Source organism: Neovison vison, chromosome 12, assembly GCF_020171115.1.
Source record: "Neovison vison isolate M4711 chromosome 12, ASM_NN_V1, whole genome shotgun sequence".
NCBI lineage: Eukaryota > Metazoa > Chordata > Mammalia > Carnivora > Mustelidae > Neogale > Neogale vison.
The window spans coordinates 138,784,103-138,797,821 of record NC_058102.1 but is presented as its reverse complement, the minus strand read 5'-3'; the positions used below and the strand labels follow the sequence as shown (position 1 = coordinate 138,797,821).

The 13,719-nt window shown below is 45.5% G+C and overlaps 1 protein-coding gene across 2 annotated transcripts in view; it reads left to right on the top strand.

Moving 5' to 3' along the window:
- Window positions 1-13,719, top strand: part of CELF2 (CUGBP Elav-like family member 2) — an 810,060-nt gene that overhangs the window by 299,279 nt on the left and 497,062 nt on the right. Inside the window, exon 1 of one of the 2 annotated variants that reach the window (XM_044227898.1) lies at window positions 4,309-4,356. The exons of the other annotated variant lie outside the window; for it this stretch is intronic. The gene's annotated coding sequence lies outside the window, so the exon portion shown is untranslated. Of the gene's footprint in view, window positions 1-4,308; window positions 4,357-13,719 lie in introns of those variants that run through there. 2 annotated transcript variants of the gene reach the window in all.

Sequence of the window (13,719 nt, the reverse complement as noted above, 5' to 3'; positions counted from 1 at the left end):
AACGAGCTTTCCACAGACCTTCAGCTTTGGCTCCGATGGCATTGACCATGCCCCTGTGGGAGGCTATCTGCCTGGGTAAATTTCACGCTTGCTGACTCTCTCTCAGCATTTTGCGGGGTCTTCTGCAAGGACCTGGGTCTGGTGTGAAATGCAGACTCCTGGGCTCCTGCTGTTGTCTCCCTACTGAGCTTCTGCCTTCCATTGTGCTTTCCAGGTGCCTTTAAGCCCAATACCGGCTGAGAGCACAGGGGTTCCCTTTGGACGAAAAAGGTACAGACAGTGGGGTTGCTTTTGTTTAGATTTGGGTTTGGGTTTCTATACTTGGGAAGAGGCAGGGGTAGCACAAAACCTTTATTTATACGAATAGGAGAATGTTGAGCGTTGTACTGGTGGCAGTAGAACAATTCATGAATATCGCTTTATACGGATTGGATTCTTTCTTAACACATTGGGAGAATTGCCAAGAGCCAACTATTGAAGAGACATTATAAGCAATGACAAAATAATCTGAGTTTTGAAGGGGGTAAATTTATCCAAATATGAGAAAAAGAGCACAAATCAAATTAAATCTTGTAATTCATACAGTGACATGGAAGATTATATTTTTTGGCGCAAGTTTGCACAAGGCTAAGCTTAACCTTTGTGTTTTATGTATAGGAGTTTTACTCTTGCTTTTCTTGACTTACAGATGAAGAGTTGGCCCAGTTTTGAACAGGGAGATATTTTTATTTGTTCGTTTTTAGTGAGCATGTTCACAGGTGAAAGTGAGCAAATCACTCTGATGGGCTTTCTCTTGGTAGGAAGGAGCCATCTGATGCGAAGCTGTTCTGAATCAGGAACGTAGTGCTTGGAGGAAGCTGAAAAGGAATCCATGAGATAGAGAACGTGGAATTACTCTAGGGAGTATGTAAGGAAACACTTGGTCCTCAACGTTAAGAAAGCAAAGAGCAAAATATTCCGTGTGTTTTGGACTCAGTATGACCTTTAAAAGATCATTCATCTCCCTCATCACCAAATACTTACAGGAAGTGGGTCTCAAAGTGTGTCCTGAAAGCTAGGGTCTCTCTAGGGGGTCCTAGGGATATAAGCCTGAGATTTAAGCAACCACTCTTAGCCATCCCTAACTTGATCCAGCCCCAGGCCTCCCTGGTGAACAGAGCCCCTTGCTGGAATAGCCCTCTGCTGGAAGGAGGGCGTGCCTGCAATGGTCCTTCCTGGGGTCCCACAGGCACACCTTCTGGGTCCTGATCCTCCCCCAAAGGGCGACTAACCCCGGAGCTCAGGCTATTTGCTTACTTTTTGTGTGTCCAAATGTCCTCATCCGCATTAACAAAAGGGGGGTGCTTCTGGTAATTGAGTTCATTAACAAGTTAGTCATGAGGACTGAACAAGTTAATACCCCGAAAGAAATGAGATCCATTCCTTCTACCTAGTAATAAGCTTTCACTCTTACCTCTTTCTTTATTTTAATTTGGTGCAGACTTTATTCAGGGGAAAGTTTATCTTGCCTTTAAAAAGTTTTTGGAAGGACTAATGCCTTAAAATGTTCTTTCATAGTTTATGAGCATGTTTTTGTCCTCTTGTCCTTGGACCAGAAGCCAAGTCCCTCCCCCTTTCACCCATTAACCCTGAACCCCAAGAGTTAAGGATTCCTTCCCTTTCTTTCCCCAGATCTGAATTCAAGGGTGTGGGCGAGGGGTTCATGCTATAAGGATGGTGTATGTCACTACAGTCCCAGAAACTATTTCCTTATCATCTTTGGTTTTCTCTTGCTAACTTTCTTTTTTTTTTTTTTTTAAAGATTTTATTTATTTATTTGAGATAGAGAGACAGTGAGAGAGAGCATGAGCGAGGAGAAGGTCAGAGAGCGAAGCAGACTCCCCATGGAGCTGGGAGCCTGATGTGGGACTTGATCCTGGGACTCCAGGATCACGCCCTGAGCCGAAGGCAGTCGTCCAACCAACTGAGCCACCCAGGCGTCCCTCTTGCTAACTTTCTAAAGGGAGAAACGTTTTACTAATTATCTAAGCATTGGAAACCCTTTGGAGGTCCACTCTGCACAAATGCTATTATTATCACCCCCATTTGGTGACATCCTTGGGGATTAGAAGTGTTATGTACATGTTTACACATTATTACAGTGTGGCCCAGGATCCCCAGGGAGACAATAATACAGCCCAGGAAGAAGCATGAAGCCCCAAGGAGGCAATGGTTTGGGTAAAAGGCATAAACTTCTTTTTAATTTCAGTATAAAGGGGATTGTACTTCTGAAGAGAGTCATTTCCAGCCATTAAGGAAAGTATATTTGTAGAAGAACAAGCATATGTTGGCTGAGCGTTTGCTGCATATTTTAAGGATGGAGTCCTCCGAGAAAAGGGGGATGGGAAACAGATTTAAAATGCTGTGAGGGGCATTTGGAGTTGACTGGAAGAACTCCCTGATAATAAAAGCAGCCTGCTTCCAATAGCTGTCACCACATCTCTCCCTGTGGAGACTCCAGAAAGAAGAGAAATCTTCTTTCTTGGTAGGTTCTGCCTAAAAGCAAGACAGGAACCCTTCCTCCTGGCTGATGATTTTAAGGAGTAAGGTCATCACAAAATTTGAATCATATCATGTTCCCTTTAAATCTACTTTTCCTGGGGTGGCTGGGGGGGGAGCTATGTTTTAGGCATCTGACTCTTGGTTTCAGCTCAGGTTATGATCTCAGGGTCCTGGGATGGAAACCCCCCCCCCCCCCACTCTGGCTGCAAGCTCAGGGTGGAGTTTCTGTCTCCTTCTGCCCCTCCCCCCGCTAAAATAAGTAAATCTTCATTTTTCCTTGCTGGGCAAGTCCCTCCTTGGTGTAAGTGTCTTCTTAACACCCCCTAACATTGGCTAAACTCTCTTTTCAACCAAGAGGGGGAAAAAAAAAAATAGCCCTAGATCATCAGTGCCTTTAGCTGGTTTATGTTTCTGGGTCCATTGTTTTATTAGCCCGGTGAAGTTGATTTTCCATTTATGGTAATGACCCTGAAAATTCCTTTTAAAATAAGTGTAAGAAAAAGAGAAATGTGATGGACAGCGAGAGGATATCAAGTAAAGCTCACGTGACCCACAGCTATGATGGGAATCTTGGTGACCTGAGACACTTTCTGCCTGGAGCCCACTGTACTGCGAGATTTCAAGGTCTTTTATCTCCAGAGCCCTGTCAGGACAGGAGAAGAACTTCAGCTGCAACTTCTCAGCTAGAACGAGGTGAAACAGAAAGCCACGCTGAAGATGCAGTGCTTTATGAAAATAAGGAATCTGGACACTCACAAAGGAACCACATCAGCCGAGGCAGAACGGAAGATGCTAGAGAAAATAATCTAGTTCTTGATACATACATACATATATATACATTTTTCTAACATCTGCTATGCACAGTTTCAAATGATCGTTGAAAAGATGTTCAGCTTTAAAGAAAGGACAAAAGATGCACAAATTGAGGGAGAAAAGCACACACCCTTTTCGGTTCATGTTCAGAGAGACTCTCCGTCCCCTCCTTCATGCTATTTACAAACACAAGAAAGGAGAAGGGGGAAAAAAAAATCCCGGTGTAGCAGAGTCACCGCCTGCAAACACACAGTAAATTCTAGCGTGTTAACAGCTCGATTCCAAATTATTTTTTGAAAAAACAAATCCTAGCAGTCATGTAGTTCAGCCTCCGAGGGAAGCTCTGAGACGGATGCTTGTGTCCCAGAACCCAAGCCGCGCGCGCGCGCACACACACACACACACACACTCACACACTCATACACACACACACACACACACACACACACTCACGAGGAAGAAGGAAACTAACCAGTCTTCCGACAGGAATGTGAAAGCAAAAATCTGCGAGGCAGGAGGAGTGCCCCAGAGGAGGCGGCTGCCTGCAGCTCGCCGTAATCTGTAAATGATTGCCGGTGAAGTCTGGAGGCTTCGGGCTTGATCTGTGTTTGTTCCAAAAGAAAAGCCAAGGAGGACGGTGTTAATAAAGAGAGATTTAACCGAGAGCTGTGCTTGGAATAAAGTGGGCTACAAAAAGGTCAAATTTGATCAGTCGGAGCAGATGACAGGGGCTTGAGAAGGTGGTGCGGAGAACTGAGCCCGGCCTGGGAGGGACCCAGCGCGGGGTGGCCGTGGGGGTGGAGAGCGGCCGGGACGCGCCCGCGCTCACCGGCCCGGGGCGGTGCGCACAGCCGGCTGCCCCCGCCGCCCGCCGCCCGCCCGGCCCGCCGCGAGCCCCCTCGCCCCGCTCCCCGCCCCGGGGCCTGCGCTCGCCTCCCGCCCCTAGACCATGGTGTCCCCAATCTCCGACTCGGAGCCACTCAGAGCCTGGAAAGTTTGAAGGTAGGCCTGCTTTTCTTTCTCTCCCCGGCCGGCCCCGCTCGCCGCCCCGTGCGTCCCCGCCCGCGGGGGAGCCCGTGCGCTCCGAGCCGTCCGCGCGGGGCCGGCGGCGGGACGGGCTGTGCCCCGTGCGCCCAGCCCCGGGCGCCCCGGAGGCGCGGGGAGGCCTCGTCCGCAAGGCGGGGTGCGGGCGTCGGGGCGGGGCCCGGGCTCGCGAAGTTGGGGGGCCGGCCCCGGCTCCCCCGCGGACCCCGCGCCCACGCTCGCGCCTGCGTCCCCGGGGCGCTCTGCCGGGAGCCGGGCTGTGCCCCTCGCTGCGGGGACTTCTTCCAGAAAACGGTGTCCCTGCTGCGGGAGTCTGGGGAGACGTGGGTTCCTTCGTGCTCTCACTGGCCCTCCTCCCCTTGCCGGGGTCTACCTTGGCAGAGCCAACCCTGGGAAAGGCTCAGCAGACCCTAAAACTGAATGAGTACAATTGATCTGATGTCTTCTCCGACTGACCCTAAAAAGGTGAACTCCGACCTCTTCATCTCTCAGAGGCCCAGGAAAGTGAGAATGCAAGGACAGCGCAAGGGCGGGGTTCATGCATCACCCCAACTTGGGTTTGAGTTGACCCCTTGGTAGGGTTCATGCTAAATCCCAGGTTTCACCGAACACCAAATGCTGTTTCCCAGAAAACCAAACCAAACCAAACAAAAACAACAACAACAACAACAAAAAACATTTGGGTCAATTTTTGAAATAGGAAAGTGTTAAATTGAGGGATTTTTATCAAAAGTCGTTCTACATGATGTCATGCTGTCCCAAATGCCTCCCCCCCACCCCCCCAAAAAAAAACATGGCTCCATTGGAACTAAACCAAGACCCAAAGAAGGAAGAGAACTGTGTACCTTCCTGGGACCTCTTTTTCCTGACATTTATCTTGTACTAATTAGCTATTACTTATTTGCCTCTTAAGAGTACTCCCTTAGTGTTTGTCTCATTTTATTTTTAAAAGCAACAACATACCGGAATAGAGCAAATAAAAGAAAAAAGGGCCCGTCTTCAGTTTATTTTCCTTATTTAAGATTCGTACATCTTGTTTTTGAGAACTTCACGCTATATAGGTACGTCATATAGTCCGTGCTATTTTAAAATCTGCTTTCTCTAGTTAACTATCAAACGTATTTCCAAGTTTCTGTCTACTCTTCGTAACCATAATTTCAGTAACTAAAAAAGGCGCCATGATGTTGATATACCTCATTTTACTAAATTACTTACTTTTTCCGTTGAAGATTTAGATTGTTTCCAGTCTTTGATTTGTATGAACAACAACACAATGAACATCTTTGTGCTGATAGTTCAGTATATATATGTAAAAGTATGTGTGTGTGTGTGTGTGTGTGTGTGAGCGAAGTAGGCTTTTCAACTCATTTATTTATTTGGAAACAACTCTTTTGAAAAGGGATGCTTAAACTATTAGTGATATGTTGATAGTATTTAACTTTTTTGAAGAGTAAGAAAAGGGCAGGATGTTTTTTATTTTCGTACTAAAGGACAACATATTGAGATGTAGTATTTATTGTTCATGTACCTGTTGAGGTATTTAGAGTCCCCTAAAGGAAGAATTCCATTGTTCAGAAGCAGGTGAGACCAGGTAAAATGCTACAGGAAAGGTACAAGGGATCACTGGGGTTCCAGAGGAGGCAGACTGTCCATTCGGAGCATCAGTAAAGGGTTCCCGAAGTAGGTGACATTTTAGAAAGGTTACTGAAGGATCCGTGCATATAGCTTTTTGCTTTCATTAAATGTTCCCAGGATTTCTAGATGAAAGGGCATGAATGTTTTTACAGGTTTGTCTGTGATACTTTCTTCTGCTTGTCGGTTTAAAATTAATTTTAATGGAGAGATGGCAAAGTACCTCTGTAAATGTTCTTTTGATGTAGCTATTAAAATAAATTTTATTGTCCTTTTTCTTTAACTGGATTAGTAACCTACTTTTAAAGTTGAAATATGTCTTAAGAGTGCTTTTAAAAACATTGTTTTGGATGAATAACTTATTAACATTATTGTACAAGTGGATAAGGTGAATTCTATCTCAGGAATGTGTGTGACCACGGTTATAAATTGTGGCAATGCAGCCCTCCAAAGGCCTTTTTAATAATATTCTGAGTCTTAGCCCATTAAAAACTCAGTGATAATGTTTTCTTTCCCCTCAATGTGTGCCTAACATACTGAACTTGATTTTATGCCTAGCATGAGTAGAGCTTCACAGACTTAGACCGACAAGGCCTGAGAAAGGGCATCATTTTTACACTGACCTCTTGGGGTAGTCCAAGTTCATTCTGTCCACACCTCTTCTTGGCAAGCATTATTCCATCAGCTTTTAACTGTGTTTAATCCTTTCCTGGGGTAAGGAATTATAAAGGGACTAGTGTTTATGGATTGCATTTTAAATTCCATAGTTGTGTATTCCATAGTTGTGAGGCATCCTTTTGGCTAATTGCTGATTCATTGAACCATTTGCTGGCCAGCAGTAAGTGGCTGCTTAGCATATGTGGGAGGAGCCACGATATAACATGACCTTATAAATGGGATAATCTAGCAGGAGAATGAAGAGGTGTGTGCTAATGTACAGGGTTGTGCTAGAGAAATCCAGATGTGAGAGCGCCCATTTCGGTACAGAAAGGGAGCACCATTGCTGTCCTTGTCTGACTAACAGATAAGCAGAATGCTTGGTATATGCTAGGGGACAGGCTTTCAGACTCGTGTAATCTGGAGTATTTTCAGGCGTTTGCTCCAGGCCATGCACCTAGAGTTCGGCCGCACCTCTTGCTCCTGGAAAGTGATCGCAATGCATGATTGTTAAGTCTGCTTACATCACATTTCAGTGTTTCAGCACAAGACCTGGTGGTGGGCCCCCAAGTTCGGTCATAAACCTTTCTCAAGAACTGCATATTCGATGGACTTCCATCTTTGGTCCTTTTTGTCAAATGGAAAAATCAAGGTTGGGAAGGGTGGTGTTGGCTGTTCTCAATAGTGTCTACTTCAAAAGGCATCACTTCCACCAAAACACACGCCAATCATTTTCAACAGGAAGATTCCCTTCTTGACCATCAAGAATGCATAAACACAAAAGCGTCACTCAGAGAATCAAAATCCTCTCAATCAAGAAAAAATATTCACAGCACACAGAGGAGGAAAAAGGAAGTGACAATGAAAGGAACAGTCCTGGCCATATGATTGATACGAGATTTAATATTCACTGATACTTCTTGAGGGAAAGACGTTGACCGTTGAGGGGAATTAACTGGACGGAGCTTCGAATACCCGGGCTCTCCCTGTGCCCCAGCCCAGCCCCTGTGTCACTTCTGTGCAAGAGTCTAGAATATACCAAATCTGGTTTAACTCTCCCATTTAGAGATGAGGGAGTTGAGCCCAGAAGATGAAGTGATAAATGAGGTCAAAGAACTCATCAGTGGAACAAGTTGTCTCCACTCCCCTATCTTCCGAGGGGCACCTTCACTTCCCTTTCCCCATCCCTCCTCCCCCGATTTAAGACACTCAGCCCAGGCCAGCGCTCAGAGCTCCCAGACGTCTCCCCGGCATAGGCAGCTGTATGTCCCAAAGACGACTCAAGGTTGCAAACTGTGCCTATAATCTCCCCCAAGACCTGGCTCTTTTCCGGTACTCACAGGCTTATGAATCCCAGGGCTGTCCAGCCAGGTACTCAAATCAGAAAGCTGCGCATCCTCGCCATCCCTCATCCTCCCTCTTAATTCCATCCTCACGATCCCCAGCTCTGGTTGATTTCTGCTCCCAGACACGGACTCGCCGCTTTCCTCCATTGCCCTCGCTGTGGTTTTGTTTTGCTCAGAACCCCGCACTACCTCCCAGCACGTTTCTCGGCTTCCATTCATGCTCTTGTAAGTCTGTTTTCCACACGAGAGGAAGGAGAACACTTCGAAAGCCATAAATCAGATCATGTAACTTTGCTATTTAAAAGCTTCCCCTTTACTCGTCACATAAAAGCCGGTGTCCTCATCCTGACCTACGAGACAGCGTCTGACCTAGCCCTCCACTCCCTCTCCCACCTACCTCCTGCCTCTTTCCCACAGCTCGACTTCCTCCAACCTCTCTGGTCTGCTTTCTCTTCCTCAGACAAGCCAAGCTTAATTTGGCCTTAGGATATTTGCATCAGCAACTCTTTTTCCTGGCCTGGAAATCTTCTCCTGAGCTGTTTGCCCGGCCAGAGGCCGCCTGTCATGAAACTCTTAGCTCAAGTGCCTCCTCCTCCGAGAAGCCTTCTCTGACCGCCCTAATTTCAAGTTGCCCAAAGTCACTTGCTAGCATTTCTTCCTGATAGATGGAACTATATAAAATTGCCATATGTAGCCATTTGGGGCCGATAAAAATCTTAATTTCATATAGTTCAACTAATATTCTCTTGGTAGCACTTACCAACACCTGCTATTTCCATACGTACTTACTCGTTCCCAATCTTCCCCCATTAGAATATATGGTTTGTGTGATAACTGGAGTATACCAGTGCCCAAGATATTTCCTGACACATATCAGATAACGCATGAGTTAATGAAGAAAGAATGAAGTGGTCAGTGTTTGTCTCCCCCTGATCAATTTTACATTCCGTGAGGCCAGAGGCTTTATGTGTTTTGTTCACACCCAAATGCCAGTATTTATCACAGTGGTGGGGCTGTGTGATGTGGAATGAATGAATGACTCCTGGCTCCCAGTTGAATAATTTCACCCTCAGGTTCTCATTCCTGCTCTAATCCACAAAGTGAGTGGATTTGATAACATGGAACGTTTCTAAATTCTCTGGGAATCAAATAGGTACCTATTATTCAAGCAGAATTTATTCTTTCTACACAAGAGAATGATCTAGATCAGGGATTGGCAAAGAGAGTAAATACTTCAGGTTTGGGGGGCCACACAACCTCTGCTGTAACTTAACTACTCAACTCTGTCAAGATGGCAGTGAAAGTAACCCTATGCACATGACCGAGCTCCGCTGTGATAAATAAAACTTTATTTACAAAAACAGACAGTGGCCTGGATTTGGCCCATTGGCCATAGTCCACCTCTCATTTATTATTTAGGCTAATGCTTTGACTCACAAGAAAATAGAAATGGCCTTGACAGATGTTTTCAAATCTCATAGGACAAAGTGCATATTATAAACTTGCCTCATTATTGGGGGAAAAAAATTTAAAGGAGGCTTAGTGATATTTCAAAGGTCAGAGATGTCTTAGGTCACGAGCATGTGACCTCACAAAGATGCGATTATAGTCTGGAGGAAGTTTAGGGGTTATCATATCCCTTAAATGTTTGGATGAGTCATAACAGTACAACAAGATACACTTTTGCCTTTTCCCCTTCGGAGTGTGTGAGAAACTCCCATTGATGAGAACAGCACATGTTGATGGAAAAAAATAGCCCAGATCCTGACATGTTTTAAGTAACTGCTTGGCCTCGTTTCTTTCTTTCTCATTGTTTTTGCTCTAGTTCATCTAGGAGACACTCCCCTTTCACATGCCTGATAAATCTCCCAAGATGAATTCCACATTCACAGAGGAAAACATGCTCTGTAATTTTGAATGAAGGCCATGTGGAGATACTCGTCAGCTCCCGTGACGTGACCTCTTGGAGATGCCTGGAGTGGGGAGAGGCTATGGCGAAGCTCTGTGGGTGTCCGCTGAGGGTAGGCTGGCCTTCTGTAGATCAGGGATCAGCCCTCTTGGAGGGTGCATGAGAATTACTCGTGCTTTCTCTGTGCCAGGCGTTATGCTAAGTGCTTTATATTTAAAAGCTCATTGGATCTTTGCAACAGCCCTATGACGTAGGTGGTGGTGCTATTGCTCCCTCTGGCCACAAAGTTGACTTGGGTTTGGCTAACTCAACTTTGAAGAGCCAGAGCACTTAGGAGATGATGTCATATACTGTCCTGACATAGCACCTTTTTTGGGTACATTGGTAACTTGATGAAGCATGTTGCCTTAACTTAACTATGTCTCAGATGGGAAAAATGTGTACCACATCATTCTTCCTTTTCCCTCAGGGAAGTCTGAAGAATTGTGACCCAGTTACTGCTGGGTACTTAAAAAAAAAAAAAAAAAAAAAATTCAGAGCAGGGGGATGTAGGCTACAAAAATAGAACATCCAGTAATAATTCTCAAGGTAGAATGAATTATGTGTTTATGAAAAGTGAATACAAGACCTGGGCCTTTTAAATAATTTATTATATTGGAGAACAATCTATTTTTTCACAAAGCATGACTAATGTAGCCCATGACATAACTAATAATGACAAAGGTTATTATAAAATCACATCAAAATGTAAAGTAGAGAAATCCTGTTATCTGTGGTTTGGATGCTGCTGACATCACATTTTTGTCTCATTCCAGCATTGAAAAACAAAACAAAAATCCCCTCATGAATTGTCTCCACTCCACTGACACAAAGCGTCAGTAGAGAAATGCTCAGGTGAAGTCTGTTCTCCGGCCCCCCATCCTGGGTGGGTCTGTTTCACTTGTGGGCTGAACTAGCAAATTATCAAGTAGAAAACCAACAAATCCAGATCATTTGAATCTCCTGTTAGGAGAAACACAGTGGAGGTGCCTGGGTGGCCCAGTCAGTTGGGCGTTCAACTCTTGGTTTCAGCTCAGGTTGCGATCTCAAGGGTGGTGAGTTCGAGGCCCGTATAAGTCTCCACGCTCAGCATGGCATCTGCTTGAGATTCTCTCTGCCTCTCCTTCTATTCCTCCCCACCTCTCTCTAAAGTAAATAAATAAATCTTTAAAAAAAAAATAAAAGAGGAACAAAGGAAAAAACTCCTCCTGTGATCAGGTAACATCTCTCAAAGGTCCTGTTTTCCCCAAATAGAGAAGGATCACATGCCACTTTTACTCCAACATTTGGGAAGAGAAAGCAGAATGTGCTACTTACCTGCCTACACTCCCACACATGTGTTCAGGCTCAAAGGGTCAGAATCCTGGAATCACAGCTGTAGAGGATGCTTAAGGAGGAGGCTCAGGGTACAGGTTTCCCATCCATTCTCATGCAAAGCCCCTGCTTAACCTTGCCTCCCCTCTTTGATTCAGTGAGAGAGAGGGTACCTTGAGAGATCCGCTGATCACTCTCCTTTCTTCAAGCCAGTTAAAAAAAAAAAAATTCCACCCCCTCCAACACCATATTATTCACAGACATGGGCTGTCTGTTGTGTTCCCTACTGTGTCTCCTGCCCTGCCTAGTCCTGTCCCAGGTTGGATACTTTCCAGTTTCAGCTGAGAATTCTCACTAAACTCCTCTCTGCGCCTTCCCACTGCCACCCCAACCCCCCCACCCCACCCCCACTCTCTTCTCAACAGGAAGATTTTTCTTCCCCTTAGTAATCATAGCACTGAATCGAAACTTTAGATCCTCAAATGCAAGTACACATTTTCTCTCCCGCGACATTTATGTACATCTCAGTTCCGTTAGCGGAACGGAGAACTCCCAGAAGACGGGAAGGTTCATCTGCCCATCCACTGGCATCCTTTGTATCAGCAGAGAGAGCTCTTGGCGGAGCCGGTATTTGCATGGACGTGCGTACATTCCTCCAAAGGAATGTCAAATGGGAAAGTGAACCAGATTATATCTAAGGACCCGCAGCTATAAAATTATATGATCAATGTGCGGTAGAACAAAGAGGCCCCCTCCCACAGGATTCACCCCCGAGCTGTCATAGGCATCCTTCTCCTGCACTGTCTAGTTTTTCTCGCGGCAAAGCAATTCTCTTTCTATTGATCCTCATTTTCTTTCAAGGCTGTTTTATTCCCAATCCCTCTGTAGAGTTGATGGCCTCAACCACAAACCTGTTTTCAGATATTCTGTCTCCAAACCAGGGCTCTGATGTAAATCACCTGTTCCAGGGATGAGCTTTGCTGACACGTACTGACATTAGCCATCAGAGAACAGTCCTGCGGGGCTGGATATGGCAATCTTTCCAGGTTGCAGGTGCATCAGGTAACGATGGCTTAGGAACTCCAGTTTTGTTTTTCATTGCCCTAGTTTTTCATTCTTATAGAGACACAAATGTCTAAGCCAGAAAAAAATTGTCACAGGCCTGTGGAAACGGCAGCTTTATATATTTTATCATGTTTCCTGGTGGGTAAGTGAAAGATTTTTGTAAACTGGAAAAAACACTGCCCTCGTTCAAGGTTGCTATTTACACGTGGTGCACTTAGTGCTCCTTCTGAGACTCCGCACGTGACCTTTCTTTCCTGCTGTCATTTAGCATCGTTTGGACCGTCACAACCGGTCTCGAGTGCCGGCGAGCTCCCCTGCTCTTGCCTTCTTCCCCAGGAAACACAGGTGTTCAGAAGGTTTGTTCTAACCCGAGCTCCTGAGTGTAACTTGGCCTGATAACCCTGTTCAGATTGGCCACTTGCCTCTCCAGAGCTCCCTCGACGTTTAGTTCTGACGCTGCGGGGATGCAGTTTAAATGACTGTTGGAAAGTGGGTATAATTAATGCAGGACATGGTCCAGTGTTTGTGTGCCTTGTGGAGTGATCGCCACCGTAAGCCTAGTTCACAGCCATCCATCAGCGTGTTCCCATTTATAGGATCGTTTTTCCCTGTGATGACAACTTTGAAGGTCTACTCTCTTAGCGACTTCCAAGTATGCGGTACAGAATTATTAACTGTAGTGTCCGTGCCCTACATTCCATCCCTGGGACTTCTGTGTCTCATAGCGGGAAGTTTGTCCCTTTTGAACCCTTTCACCCATTTCTCCCATTCCCATCCCCCCTCAGCACCCCTTCCCCCCACCTCTGGCAACCATAGGTCTGTTCTCTGTATTTATGAGTTGGGTTTGGTGCTTTTTCTCATTTGTTTGTTTTTTTTATTTTTTTATTTTTATTTATTTTTTTAAAAAGATTTTATTTATTTATTTGAGGGAGAATGAGTGAGAGAGCATGAGAGAGGAGAAGGTCGGTGGGAGAAGCAGACTCCCCAAGGAGCTGGGAGCCCCGAGGCGGGACGAGATCCTGCAAGTTCGGGATCACGACCTGAGCTGAACGCAGTTGCTCAACCAACTGAGCCACCCGAGGGCCCCTGTTTGTTTTTTTAAAAAATCTACATATAAGTGAGCTCTTGTGTCTTTCTTTGTCTGACTTAGTTCACTTAGCATAATGCCCTCGGGGGGTCCATCCATGTTGTCACAAATGGCAGGATTTCATTCTTTTTTATGGCTGAGGTATAATCGATTCTGTTTCCGTTTTGTGTCTATATGGTGTGTGTGTGTGTGTGTGCACGCACGTGTGTGTACATCACACATCTTCTTTATCCATTCATCTGTCGATAGGACACTTGGGTTGTTTCTACATT